Source organism: Oncorhynchus masou, chromosome 25 (assembly GCF_036934945.1).
Source record: "Oncorhynchus masou masou isolate Uvic2021 chromosome 25, UVic_Omas_1.1, whole genome shotgun sequence".
Classification (NCBI taxonomy): Eukaryota; Metazoa; Chordata; class Actinopteri; order Salmoniformes; family Salmonidae; genus Oncorhynchus; species Oncorhynchus masou.
In genome coordinates, this window is record NC_088236.1 from 18,693,576 (window position 1) to 18,708,863 (window position 15,288).

The 15,288-nt window shown below is 45.4% G+C and overlaps 1 pseudogene; it reads right to left on the reverse strand.

The window, feature by feature from the left end:
• Nucleotides 1-15,288, reverse strand: part of LOC135513866 (protein patched homolog 1-like) — a 133,339-nt pseudogene that overhangs the window by 17,561 nt on the left and 100,490 nt on the right.

Genomic DNA, 15,288 nt, shown 5'->3' on the forward strand with positions numbered 1-15,288 from the left:
CCAAGCATATTGCTAACTCTATGTCTGCTGCAGACAGGCAAGAGAGATCATGAGAAAATGTGGATGACAAATACCAGAGCTAGCAAAAAATGATAATATACATAGTTTTTAACAAATTGATACCTGGAGTCAAAGTCATCACTAGTGTGTGTGTGGCCTGTAGCTGAGGGTAAGGGGTAGGGTAAGGGCAGGGGTAAGGGTTTGGCTATGGGGGTTAGGACACAGGGGATAGGTAGGATACTGGTGGTTTGGTCTGGACAAAGCAAATGGTTCAACTTGAGGCACCGCCATAACTTGTCATTTTATTTGGTTTCTCAAGCGAGAGCAGGGGTTTCCAACAGGTAGATCGTAGCACACCTATGAGTAGCTCGCCTATGAGTAGCTCGAGAATGTATGATGGACAGGGATAGAGAGAAGTTGCTTTGCAAGATACCTATACCTGAAAATGCATGATCTGGGTGATTTTTGGTTGATATATCAGCAGTCACATGCCTTATTTACTTTGAAGAACTACTAAAATAGTGATTCTGTCAGATGGCATAGACAGCAGCTCTATAGAGATGAGATGATGACTTGGAATGAAATGATAGTCATCAAATAAAACACATATACTATGCATAACGGAATATTTACCTTACCTGGCAGAACTATATCATTATTATTTGTATCAATTGGGTGGCAATTGTTTTACAAGATCTGGCATGACGTGCTGCAGCAGTAGGCCTAACAACAGGAACGTCGCTAGATCAACACATTCCTCTCTTGCTAGATGAGCAATTAAAGGGGATTTACCCTCTAAAATGTAAATGTGTTAGTTTTCCCCTCAGACCTAAAACATTTTATTGTGATGTGATTTAAGCATTAACATGGAATCAGAACATCCATTTTCATTGTTTCTCTATGAATAATTGTACTATTGAGAGGAAAAAAACAGAAAGAAATTCAAAACCGGGAAAAATAAAACAGAATTTGGGAAAATTCAAAAGATAATTGTATGGGCCCTGTCATGCTGAGTACTGTTTAGTAACCATTATTTCACCAAGTATATTGACATTGATTGTACAGTATGCAGTGCATTCGGAAAGTATTCAGACCCCTTGACTTTTAATGTTACAGCCTTATTCTAAAATGAATTTAATTGTTTTTTCCCACATCGATCTACACACAATACCCCATAATACCCCAACAAGTGACAGGAGTCTTTGAAGCGTCCTCTGAAGCCCACTCCTGCTGTTCAGAGACCATTCACTGGCATTTCCTACAAGAAATCTGCCTCCAGAAATAAAAGCTTCTCCCAAGTGGGTGTGACACCTACTCCCATTGCCTGCTGCACTGCTGCTTGGATTCCACCTGGCGATCTGTCCCCTGTCTGGTACAGGTACCTCCACCACACTTTTTAATGTTCATTTTGCTATTTGCCTCATGACTCCTGCATACTTTATTGACTACAAACTTTCTTCACCCAACCGTGGGACAGACTGTTTGTTCCCACACTCGGGACTCTGACTCTATTGGTTACATTGACGTTTGGCCTCCCATCCTATTCTAACCAGCTCTCGCCTGCTTCTTTTTTCATGCTACCCGATGAAATTGCTGTACAAAATTATCTTGTTGCCATCTGATGCACATTCAGATGGCAAAAATCAGCACTGCAGAGCTCTTCCTGTCCTCTGCCGTGCCTTGACTGTATTACTGTTGATGATATCTGGAAATGTGCATGTACCCCCTGGCCCATCTACTCTTGCTAGCCCCAATTCTGACTTGTTATCTGATATCTGCCTCACTGATTTCTGCTCTCGTAAAAGCCTGGGTTTCTGCACGTTAACACTAGAAGCTTATTACCTAAAATGGATCAACTGAAAGTGAGGGTTCACAGCTCCAATTCAGATATGTTGGTCATTTACTGAGACGTGGTTAAGAAAGAGTGTTTTGAACACTGATGTTAACCTTTATTGTTATAAACTTTTTCGGCAAGACATATCTTCCAAAGGTGTGGGAGTGGCAATCTTTACCAAGAACCACCTTCAGTGTGCCGGGTTGTCTCCACTAAGTCTGTCCCCAAACATTTTCATTTGCTGTTTTAAGCATTAATCTTCCAAATAGCTCTTTGTTGACTGTTGCTGGGTGCTATCGTCCTCCATCAGCACCGACATGTACCCTACCTGCCCTAAGCTCTATCCTGGCCTCTTACACCAAGTCTGCATTTTTCCTGCTAGGTGACCTAAACTCGGACATGCATAAACCACCTGAACAAGTCCTAAAGCAATGGGACTCCCTAAATCTTTCTCAGATTATTACCAACCCCACAAGGTATGACTCTAAACACCCAGAAAAGGCTACTCTCCTCTATGTTATCCTCACAAATAATCTTGATAGGTCATTAGAGAAAACACCAGACTGGTACCTTAGTGATCACTGTTTTACAGCCTGTGTTCATAATGGCTGCTCAGTGAAACGACCTGTCCTGATTTGTCATAAACGCTTGCTAAAAAATGAGCAAGCCTTCCGTCATGAACTGGCCTCTGTAAAATTATATAGAATCAGCTTGATCCCCTCTGTCAAAGACGCTTGGAACTTAAAAAAATATATTTCCAGTGATATTGTTTAAAAACACGCCCCCGCCCCCATAAAGAAAATGAGAATTAAAAACAGCAAGGGATGCACGATATATGGGTGAACATATCAGAATCGGACGATATTAGCTAAAAATGCCAACATCGGTATCAGCCCAATGTCTAGTTTGATGCTATGGGGGCGCTATTTCATTTTTGGATGAAAAACGTTCCCGTTTTAAACAAGATATTTTGTCACAAAGAGATGCTCGACTATGCATATAATTGATAGCTTTGGAAAGAAAACACTCTGAATTTTCCAGAACTGCAAAGATATTGTCTGTGGGTGCCCTAGAACGGGAGCTACAAGCAAAACCAAGATGAAATGGCAACCAGGAAATCAGCAGGATTTTTGAGGCTCTGTTTTCCATTGTCTCCTTATATGGCTGTGAATGCGAGAGGAATGAGCCTGCCCTATCTATCGTTTCCCCAAGGTGTCTGCAGCATTGTGACGTATTTGTAGGCATATCATTGGAAGATTGACCATAAGAGACTACATTTTCCAGGTGTCCGCCCGGTGTCCTCCGTCGAAATTGGTGCGTCATTTTCAGCTGCTGGTATTTTTCCATGCGATTCTGAGGGGAAAGCAGGCTTCCACGAACTGCATATCAATGAAGAGATATGTGAAAAAACACCTTGAGGATTGATTCTAAACAACGTTTGCCATGTTTCGGTCGATATTATGGAGTTAATTCGGAAAAAGTTTGACGTTTTGGTGACTGAATTTTCGGTTCGTTTCGGTAGCCAAATGTGATGTACAAAACGGAGCGATTTCTCCTACACAAAGATTCTTTCAGGAAAAACTGAACATTTGCTATGTAACTGAGAGTCTCCTCATTGAAAACATCCGAAGCTCTTCAAAGGTAAATGATTTTATTTATTTGGTTATCTGGTTTTTGTGAAAATGTTGCGTGCTAAATGCTACGCAAAATGCTAAGCTAGCTTGCAATACTCTTACACAAATGATTGATTTGCTATGGTTCAAAAGCATATTTTGAAAATCTGAGATGACAGTGTTGTTAAGAAAAGGCTAAGCTTGAGAGCAGGCGCATTATTTTCAATTTATTTGCGATTTTCAGAAATCGTTAACGTTGCGTTATGCTAATGAGCCTGAGGCTTTATTCACGATCCCGGCTCCGGGATGGGGAGTATCAAGAGGTTAATGGCGATGTGAAAAACTATGTCAAAGCTACGATGTCATACCTATGTAACGTAGGTAACGGACGTAATGACGCTGCGTAAAATTTTGCGCTGCACGTGCAACACAGCATTCCTAACCTAGCCCACACAATGTCTGCTGTGTGGATCGAGCAGTCAACAAGTCGAACAGTCATTTGAAAGAGTAAAAACATTTCAGCGAGACAACTCAAATGTGAAATCCATTAACGCCAAGATAATGGAAATCATTGCCCTTGACAATCAACCGTTCTCTGTCGTGGGTGATGTTGGCTTTCGCCGACTGGTCGAGCACCAGTACACACTGCCAAGTGTGCTATTTTTCCAGATGTTGCCCTACAGGAGTAACACAATAATAGCGTCACTGCTATTAGCTTCACGACATACATACTATAGAACGCCGTTTAGGTCGTTGCATGTCAAAAAAAGATACAGAAGCACTGTCAAAGCTGTACAAAAACACTGTCAAGGCTGTACAAAAACACTGTCAAAGCTGTACAAAAACACTGTCAAAGCTGTACAAAAACACTGTCAATGCTGTTCTGAAAACAAACAAACACCGGCCACGAATGATACGTTTACAATACTGCATTGGTAATAAAGCATAATTTGTTTCGACCGCAACTTCTGATTACACGTAAATAGTGTTATTTGACATGTATCTTTTTGACACGCAAAGACCCAAATGGTGTTCCATTGAAATCTTGGTTAAGAGAATGAAACTTCAGAACAACGAAACAGCACAGCAAGTAAGTGAAAGAAATAGGTTTTGATTATGTTTTACTGGTAATGGGGACATATGTAAATGTCAACAAAATAACTTATTGGTCAGTGTGGTGTGTGTAACCTTTATTTAACTAAGCAAGTCAGTTAAGAAGAAATTCTTATTTACAATGACGGCCCGGACGACGCTGGGCCAATTGTGCGCCGCCCTATGGGACTCAAAATAAATAAAATAATGACAAAGCAAAAACAGATTTCTAGAAATTTTTGCAAATGTATTAAAATACTGAAATATTACATTTACATAAGTATTCAGACACTTTACTCAAAATACTTTGTTAAAGCAACTTTGGCAGTGATTACAGCCTCAAGTATTCTTGGGTATGACGCTACAAGATTGGCACCTGTATTTTTGGAGCTTCTCCCATTGTTCTCTGCAGATCCTCTCAAGCTCTGTCAGGTTGGATGGGGAGCGTTGCTGCACAGCTATTTTCAGGTCTCTCCAGAGATGTTCGATCTGGTTCAAGTCCGGGCTCTGGCTGGGCAACTCAAGGACATTCAGAGACTTGTCCCGAAGCCATTCCTGCGTATTTTTGGCTGTATGCTTAGGGTCATTGTCCTGTTGGAAGGTGAACCTTTGCCCCAGTCTGAGGTTCTGGAGCAGGTTTTCATCAAGGATCTCTCTCTGTACTTTGCTCTGTTCATCTTTCCCTTGATCCTGACTAGTCTCCCAGTCCCTGCTGCTGAAAAACATCCCCATATCATGCTGCCACCAAATTGCTTCACCGTAGGGATGGTGCCAGGTTTCCTCCAGACGTGACGTTTGGCATTCAGGCCAAAGACTTTGATCTTGATTTCAACAGACTTGATTCTTATGGTCAGAGAGTCCTTTAGGTGCCTTTTGGCAAACTCCAAGCGGGCTGTCATGTGCTTTTTACTGAGGACTAGCTTCCGTCTGGCCACTCTACCATAAAGGCCTGATTGGTGGAGTTCTGCAGAGATGGTTGTCCTTCTGAAAGGTTCTCCCATCACCACAGACAAACTCTGGAGCACTGTCAGATTGACCATTAGGTTCTTGGTCACCTCCCTGACCATGGCCCTTCTCCCCTGATTGCTCAGTTTGGCTGGGCGGCCAGCTCTCTTCATATATTCACGCATGATGGAGGCCACTGTGTTTTTGGGGACCTTCAATGCTGCATACACTTTGTGGTCCCCTTCCCCAGATCTGTGCCTCGACACAATCCTGTCTCGGAGCTCTAAGGACAATTCCTTCGACCTCATGGCTTGGTTTTTACTCTGATCATGCACTGTCAACTGTGGACCTTATCTAGACAGATGTGTGCATTTCCAAATAATGTCCAATTAATTGAATTCACCACAGGTTTCTACAACTTGGAGTATACATCTCAATGATGATCAATGGAAACAAGATGCACCTTGTGTAAATAAGGAATTTCATTTTTATACATTTGTAAAAATTTCAATAAAACAGTTTTCACTTTAGAATCGGGCTGTAATGTAACAAAATGTGGAAAAGGTCAAGAGTTCTGAATACAATTAACTTTGTGAGTGCATGCATGCGTGTATCACTGGAAACCCCTACAGCACATGTGTAGGAGAGAAATAGGGAAACGGGCTGTATTTTAGGTGGGAGTGGGGGTTGCTTGGGTAACTTGTGTCCTATCCCCATTTATTTTAGGTCCGTTTTTGGGAGAGACAGAGTAGACTAAACACAACAGCACAAGATAAACACTGGGACAGGACTGGGCTAGAAAAACACAGCAGCATGATCTCCTCTCCTCCACTCCCCGTCTCTCTTCTCCTTCCTTCCCTCCCGTCTCTTCCCTTCCCTCACCACTCCTCCCTTTCCTTCCCTCTCCTCCACTCACCACTCTTCTCCTTCTTCCCTCTCCTCCACTCACTTCTCCCATCCCTCTCCTCCACTCACCACTCCTCCCATCCCTCTCCTCCACTCACCACTCCTATCCTTCCCTCTCCTCCCTTCCCCTCCCTTTCCTCGCGTCCACTCCACTCCACTCACCACTCGTCCTCCTTTCCCTCTCCTTCACTCACCACTGTTCTCCTTCTTCCCTCTCCTCCACTCACTTCTCCCATCCCTCTCCTCCACTCACCACTTCTCCCATCCCTCTCCTCCACTCACCACTCCTCCACCCCTCTCCTCTCCTCACCACTCCACTCCTCTCCTCACCACTCCTCTCCTCACCACTACTATCCTTCTCTCTCCTCCCTTCCCCTCCCTTTCCTCGCGTCCACTCCACTCACCACTCCTATCCTCCACTCACCACTCGTCCTCCTTTCCCTCTCTTCCACTCACCACTCCTCTCCTCCACTCACCATTCCTGTCCTCCTTTCCCTCTCCTCCACTCACCCCTCCTGTCCTCCTTTCCCTCTCCTCCACTCACCACTCCTCTCCTCCACTCACCACTCCTGTACTCCTCTCCTCCACTCACCACTCCTCTCCTCCACTCACCACTCCTCTCCTCCACTCACCACTCCTCTCCTCCTTTCCCTCTCCTTCACTCCTCCACTCACCACTCCTCTCCACTCCTGTCCTCCTTTCCCTCTCGTACACTCACCACTCCTCTACTCCTTTCTCTCTCTCTCCTCCTCTCACCACACCACTCCCCTCCTCTCTTCCCTCCACTCACCACTCCTCTCCTCCTATCCCTCTCCTCCACTCACCACTCCTCTCCCTCTCCTCTCCTCACCACTCTTGTCCTCCTTTCCCTCTCCTACACTCACCACCACTCTTGTCCTCCTTTCCCTCTCCTCCACTCACCACTACTCTCCTCCACTCACCACTCCTCCACTCACCACTCCTGTCCTCCTTTCCCTCTCCTCCACTCACCACTCCTCTCCACTCCTCCACTCCTTTCTCTCTCCTCCTCTCACCACACCACTCCCCTCCTCTCTACCCTCCACTCACCACTCCTCTCCTCCTATCCCTCTCCTCCACTCACCACTCCTCTCCCTCTCCTCTCCTCACCACTCTTGTCCTCCTTTCCCTCTCCTCCACTCACCACTACTCTCCTCCACTCACCACTCCTCCACTCACCACCTCTCTCCTCCCTCTCCTCTCCACACTCCCACAGTCACACAGTGTATGGGAGTGGAGGTTTAAAACTGATGGATTGGAATGTTCTGTAATAAGGATTAGGGTTACCCTCCACTCACCACTCCTCCACCCCTCTCCTCACCACTCCTCTCCTCACCACTCCTAGCCTTCCCTCTCCTCCCTTCCCCTCCCTTTCCTCGCGTCCACTCCACTCACCACTCGTCCTCCTTTCCCTCTCTTCCACTCACCACTCCTCTCCTCCACTCACCACTCCTGTCCTCCTTTCCCTCTCCTCCACTCCTCTCCTCCACTCACCACTCCTGTCCTCCTTTCCCTCTCCTCCACTCACCACTCCTCTCCTCCACTCACCACTCCTGTCCTCATTTCCCTCTCCTCCACTCACCACTCCTCTCCTCCACTCACCACTCCTGTCCTCCACTCCTTCTCCTCTCCTCCACTCACCACTCTCTCTCCTCCACTCACCACTCCTGTCCTCCTTTCCCTCTCACCACTCCTGTCCTCCCACTCACCACTCCTCTCCACTCCTCCACTCCTTTCTCTCTCCTCCTCTCACCACACCACTCCCCTCCTCTCTTCCCTCCACTCACCACTCCTCTCCTCCTACCCCTCTCCTCCACTCACCACTCCTCTCCCTCTCCTCTCCTCACCACTCTTGTCCTCCTTTCCCTCTCCTACACTCACCACCACTCTTGTCCTCCTTTCCCTCTCCTCCACTCACCGCTCCTCCACTCACCACTCCTGTCCTCCTTTCCCTCTCCTCCACTCACCACTCCTCTCCACTCCTCCACTCCTTTCTCTCTCCTCCTCTCACCACACCACTCCCCTCCTCTCTTCCCTCCACTCACCACTCCTCTCCTCCTATCCCTCTCCTCCACTCACCACTCCTCTCCCTCTCCTCTCCTCACCACTCTTGTCCTCCTTTCCCTCTCCTACACTCACCACCACTCTTGTCCTCCTTTCCCTCTCCTCCACTCACCACTACTCTCCTCCACTCACCGCTCCTCCACTAACCACTCCTGTCCTCCTTTCCCTCTCCTCCACTCACCACTACTCTCCAACCTTCTCTTCTCCTCCACACACTTCATTCCTTCCCTCTCCTCCACTCACCACCTCTCTCCTCCCTCTCCTCTCCACACTCCCACAGTCACACAGTGTATGGGAGTGGAGGTTTAAAACTGATGGATTGGAATGTTCTGTAATAAGGAAGTCTCCTTTTTACAGGAGTCTAATCTGACAGATTTATGAAAATGGACTTTATACTGATATATGATGTGAACACACATTCTGCCCATATATTCAATGCAAAAAGAATGCCACTTTAGAATGTGTGTGCGTTTGCATGTGTGTGCATTCACATGAGTAGGGTTGCAAAGCAACTGGTAATTTACCTAAATTACCGGAATTTGGGTATAATTAACTGAAAATCTATGGCAATCTATTGTAACTTTGGTAATTTCTTATTTTTTTATTCATATATACAGTACCAGTCGATAGTTTGGACACACCTACTCATTCAAGAGTTTTTATTTTTATTTTTTTTCATTGTAGAATAATAGTGAATACATCAAAACGATGGAATAACACATATGGAATCTTGCAGTAACCAAAAAAGTTAAGCAAATCAAAACATATTTTATAATCTTCAAAGTAGTCACCCTTTGCCTTGATGACAGCTTTGCACTCTCTCGGCATTCTCTCAACCAGCTTCATGAGGTAGTCACCTGGAATGCATTTTAATTAACAGGCCTTTTTAAAAGTTAATTTGTGGAATTTATTTCCTACTTGAGCCAATCAGTTGTGTTGTGACAAGGTAGGGGTGGTATACAGAAGATAGCCCTATTTGGTAAAAGACCAAGAGCATATTATGTCAAGAACAGCTAAAATAAGAAGAGAGAAACGACAGTTCGCCATTACTTTAAGACATGAAGATCAGTCAATGTGGAAAATGTCAAGAACTTTTCAAGTTTCTTCAAGTGGAGTCGCAAAAACCATCAAGTGCTATGATGAAACTGTCTCTCATGAGGACCGCCACAGGAAAGGAAGACCCAGAGTTACCTCTGCTGCAGAGGAAAACTTTATTAGAGTAACAAGCCTCTGAAATTGTAGCCCAAATAAATCCTTCACAGAGTTCAATAAACACACACATCTCAACATCAACTGTTCAGAGGAGACTGCATGAATCAGGCCTTCGTGCTTGAATTGCTGTCAAGAAACCACTTCTAAAGGACACCAATAATAAGAAGAGACTTGCTTGGGCCAAGAAACACGAGGAATGGACATTAGACGGTTGTAAATCTAATGAATCCAAATTTGAGATTTTTTGTTCCAACCGCTGTGTCTTTGTGAGACGCAGAGTAGGTGAATGGCAGATCTCCGTACGTGTGGTTCCCACCGTGACGCATGGAGGAAGAGGTGTGGGGGTGCTTTGCTGGTGACATTGTCAGTGATTTATTTAGAATTCAAGGCACACTAAACCAGCATTGCTACCACAGCATTCTGCAACGATATGCCTTCCCGTCTGGTTTGGGCTTATTTGGACTATCACTTCTTTTTCAACAGGACAATGACCCATCACACCTCCAGGCTGTGTAAGGGCTACTTGACTAAGAAGGAGAGTGATGGAGTGCTACATCAGATGACCAGGCCTCCACAATCACCTGACCTCAATCCAATTGAGATGGTTTGGGATGAGTTGTACCGCAGAGTGAAGGAAAAGCAGCCAACAAGTGCTCAGCATATGTGAGAACTCCTTCAAGACTATTGGAAAAGCATTCCACGTGAAGCTGGTTGAGAGAATGCCAAGAGTGTATAAAGCTGTCGTCAAGGCAAAGGATGGCTGTATGCATCTGTGTGTGTATCTCTCTGCGTTAGCCTGTGAGTACTCACGATGATGCCGGCAGTCCAAGGGTTGAGCAGAAAGAGGGCACAGACGAGGAAGGTGCAGGCTAGCACCACGCTGATGGAGAGCAACAGCCAGTGTCTGAGGCCTACGTACTGCTCCCAGAAGAGGAAGGGGTAGCCGTTGGGGTAGCTGGGTAGGCCCTGGCGGCTGTAGTTACTGCAGATGGCCCGCACCGACTCGATGGCCTCCACAAACTGGGGGGGTCTCGCGGAGCCCGTTGAGGTAGAATGGAAACTGTGCATATTCAATGGGCTCAGCAGCAGGAACTAGACAGAGAGAGAGAAGGGGGGGGGGGTAGAGGTTTTGAAAAGGTGCAGGTATGGTGGAGTTCAAACATTCAAACAAGTGCACCATATTTCAGCACCAACTCACTTTGCCTCACCACACAAATTAATCAGGACTGGCTGGTGGGCAGAGCTAGAACATGGTCCCATGAGCCTTGGTAGAGACTGACATGTCATGTATGTGTGCGTGTAAGAGTGTGTGTGTGTGTGTGTGTGGGGATCCATTCTCTCCAGTCTCAGCCTAGTGATGGGCTAATGACAGCAGAGTATCAGGCCTGAAGTTGATACTATTACAACCTGAATCATCACCTATCTCTCTCTCTCTCTCTCTCTCCCCCTCTCTCTCTCCCTCTCTCACACACACGTTTGGTTTGTATTGACTATTGCAACAATGCCAAGACACATGTTCTAAACTAACGTCATTCTCCCCATGTTCCCTCAGCTTCCTTATACCCACAACACCCTTTTATACATTTTTTACACCCACCTCACCACACTATAATATATTATACCGACCACACCCCACTGAAATGTCTTATACCCACCTCATCCCACTATAATATATTATACCCACCACACCCCACTATAATATCTTATACCCACCACACCCCACTATAATATCTTATACCCACCATACCCCACTATAATATCTTATACCCACCACACCATAATATCATATACCCACCACACCCCACTATAATATCTTATACCCACCACACCATAATATCATATACCAACCACACCCCACTATAATATCTTATACCCACCACACCCCACTATAATATCTTATACCCACCTCACTATAATATGTCATACCCACCACACCCCCACTATAATATGTTATACTCACCACACCCCCAGCATAATATCTTATATCCACCACACCCCCAATATAATATGTTATACCCACCACACACCCACTATAATATGTTATACTCACCACACCCACTATAATATGTTTTACTCACCACACCCACTATAATATGTTATACTCACCACACCCACTATAATATGTTATACTCACCACACCCACTATAATATGTTATACCCACCACACACCCACTATGATATGTTATACTCACCACACCCCCAGTATAATATCTTATATCCACCACACCCCCAGTATAATATCTTATATCACACCCCCACTATGATATGTTATACTCACCACACCCCCAGTATAATATCTTATATCCACCACACTCACACTATAACATCCAGTCCATATAGTTTTGCCTAGGACTTTTCCTTCAAAAACACAAGTTTGATCAAAAACATCCCAGAAATGTCACCGCAAAGACTCTCTGTGGGTGTGTGTGTGTGTGTACTTTCTAGTGCCTGGAGGGTCAGCCAGCACTACTTGCTAACATGGTTTGGCCCATTATAATCTCCACTACAAATGTCCATTAGGACTGGAAGTTGGAGCTCTGCCAACATTGCTCTGCTCCAGGGGGTTCCTGTATAGCCAAGCACTCTACCCTGCTTAGCCAATCATATTTATACTCACTGCTTGTTATCCAATCACATCTTCCCCCCTGTAATGCAAAGGCAGCCTCTCTCTCTCTTTCCCATGCTTGCTTACTTCCCCTCTCCTGTCCACCCTCTTTTCCCTCACTCTCTTTCTCACACCCTTTTCCTCCCTTTCTCTTTCCCAATAATTGTCTTTCCCTTTCCTTTGTGTGCGCGCACTCTCTCTGTGTGTGTGGTAAGGAAATGAGAACAGGGTGTAGGCAGTTCTGGGGTCACAGAGTTTTAAGTGTGTGTGTGTGTGTGTGATCCATAGCGGCCTGTTGTGGTAAGAGTTATGACATTCACCACAGGCACCATTAGAGTACCACAGCGTGCTATCCCCCCCCCCACACACACACACAGCTCAGTATACTGTAAACTACCTCAGTTAAAACCAGAAAGTAGACATGGGTAATTAACTCCACAGATGGAATGGCACAAACATGTACTCTAAAATAACTGCAGCTCAAATGTAATAAAAGCCCATGGAAGTGAAGTTGAGCAAAATAAGTAAAATGTTATACTCAAGGTGAAATGACCCATGGAATAGTTAGGCCACAAAACACAACAAGTAGTTCATAAATGTATATGAGTGTGTTTAGCGATACAAACAGATGGATAGCTCCATGTCACCATAAAGCAGTATGAGCTACCAGAGGTACCAGAGGCAGAAAAAAACAGTTCCTGCACATTTCTTAAATAAAGTCTTAGTCTTTTTAATTCAATTGACAAATCTGTAGGCCAGTGTGCTAAATAATTATTGAGTGCAAAAAGCGTGTCTGACATGATTGGCCATTGAAAGGTGTTTGTGGTAGTAAAGTGTGCTGTGATTGGTCACTCACTGCTGAGCCGTGTCTCGAGCATGGAGTCTGTGCGGTCGTGGAGCCACTCCGGGGGGTGGGGCCGTATGTTGGCCTGCGAGGCTGCGTACGCCACCGGGTCGTTGCTGACCCACGCAGTCAGGTAGATGTAAAACGCCACCGGGTTGATGATGCCATCCGCATCCACCAAGCGCTGCCTAGTCAGCTAGAGAATAGTTAATAATCGAAACGAAGGATAGAGGGAGAGAAGGAGGAGGGGGAAGGTGAGGGGGAGAGAAGGAGAAGGAGGAGGGGTATTGTGAGGGGGAGAGAAGGAAGAGGGGGATTGTGAGGGGGGAGAAAAGGAGGAGGGGGAAGGTGAGGGGGAGAGAAGGAGGAGGGGGAAGGAGGAGGGGGAGAGAGAGGGATGAGGGGGGTGAGAGAGAGGGAGGAGGTGGGAGAGAGAGAGGGAGGAGGGGGGAGAGAGAGAGGGAGGGGGGGGGAGGGAGGAGGGGGGAGAGAGAGAGGGAGGAGGGGGGAGGAGGCAATATGAGAGAGAGGGAGGAGGCAATAGGAGAGAGAGGAGGAGAGAGATATTGGTGGTTAGCAACAAGCGTGAATTGTAGAAACAACATGTCAACCAAAACTTCCTCCAGATGAACCCACCGCAGAAATTATATCCATGCATGAGCATGAGAAAACGCACCGGCTTTAAAAATAAGCGACAACATTCTCCCTCTCTCCAACCCAGAGAAAAGTAAACAGTCAAACACTGGTGCCTTCTGAAAATTCCCGTATTTCTCGGTGAGCTTCACAGAATTATTAGTCCTAAATTTAAACATGGAAATGCCAAATCAGCTTTTCAGGTGCGGTCAGATGTGAGAACAAAAAAGCATGCATGTTACGTGTTGAGAACCAGCCTACCTCTCCAACAGAACTAGCGAGCAAAGGCTAGCGCGCACAGCCCTGATTACAGTGTGCTCCCTCCTAGTCCTATGAGAGATTACTAGATTCCCTCACTACTTTCTCTCACAATTCTACCTCATTTCCCCTACACAAATATTTGGTTACCTCACTTCCACAACAGGGCAGGCTAGTAGCTAGCTACCCTCCCATGGCTATAGCTCAAGCCTTAGTCGCTAGCTCCTGAACTTTACATCTATTACAGCACACTTCTTCATCACATCAAACTAGCTAGCACATTTATTTTACAACTAAGTTAACTCCATTCCCTAACAGAATCAGCTAGCTACTGTAGCTACTTCTCCCCACAGAGCCCACAGGGGTAAGTAAGCGTAACAATACAAAAATTGGCTGGAGTCCCTATGTGCGTCTGTAACAGTTAGCCTTGCTGTTAACACTGAAAAATGCCACCCTGCAAATCAAGTAAAGCATAAAAATAACACAGCATCTGTACAAATGTTGCTGCGCTTGCTTCTCCTGACCCCCAAGGATACCCAGAATGTCTATATCACAGTCGGATCCAGACAGAGAACAAAAGGGCTCTTTTTAAAAAATAATTAAGGGCTCTTGATAGCAGTAGCAAAGGCAGCCTCTCTCTCTCTCACCTTACCTTGCTTGCTCCCTTCCCCTCTCCCCTCTTTTCCCTCTCTTTCCCAATCCTTTTATTTCCCTTTCTGTTGCTCTCTCTCTCTCTCTCTCTCTCTCTCTCTCTCTCTCTCTCTCTCTCTCTCTCTCTCCAATGGCTTTATTGTCATGGGAAACATAAGTTTACATTGCCAAAGCAAGGGAAGTAGATAATAAACAAAAGTGACATAAACAATAACAATTAACAGTAAACACTGTTCAAAAAAAGAATAAAGACATTTCAAATGTCATATTATGTGCAAATAGTTACAAAAGGGAAAATAAATAAGCATAAATATGGGTTGTATTTACAATGGTGTTTGTTCTTCACTGGTTGCCCTTTTCTTGTGGCAAGTCACACATCTTGCTGCTGTGGTGGCACACTGTGGTATTTCACCCAATAGATATGGGAGTTTATCAAAATTGGGTTTGTTTTCCAATTATGGGTTTGTGGGTCTGTGTAATCTGAGGGAAATATGTGTCTCTAATATGGTCATACATTTGGCAGGAGGTTAGGAAGTGCAGCTCAGTTTCCACCTCATTTTGTGGGCAGTGTGCACAGAGCCTGTCTTCTCTTGGGAGCCATGTCTGCCTACGG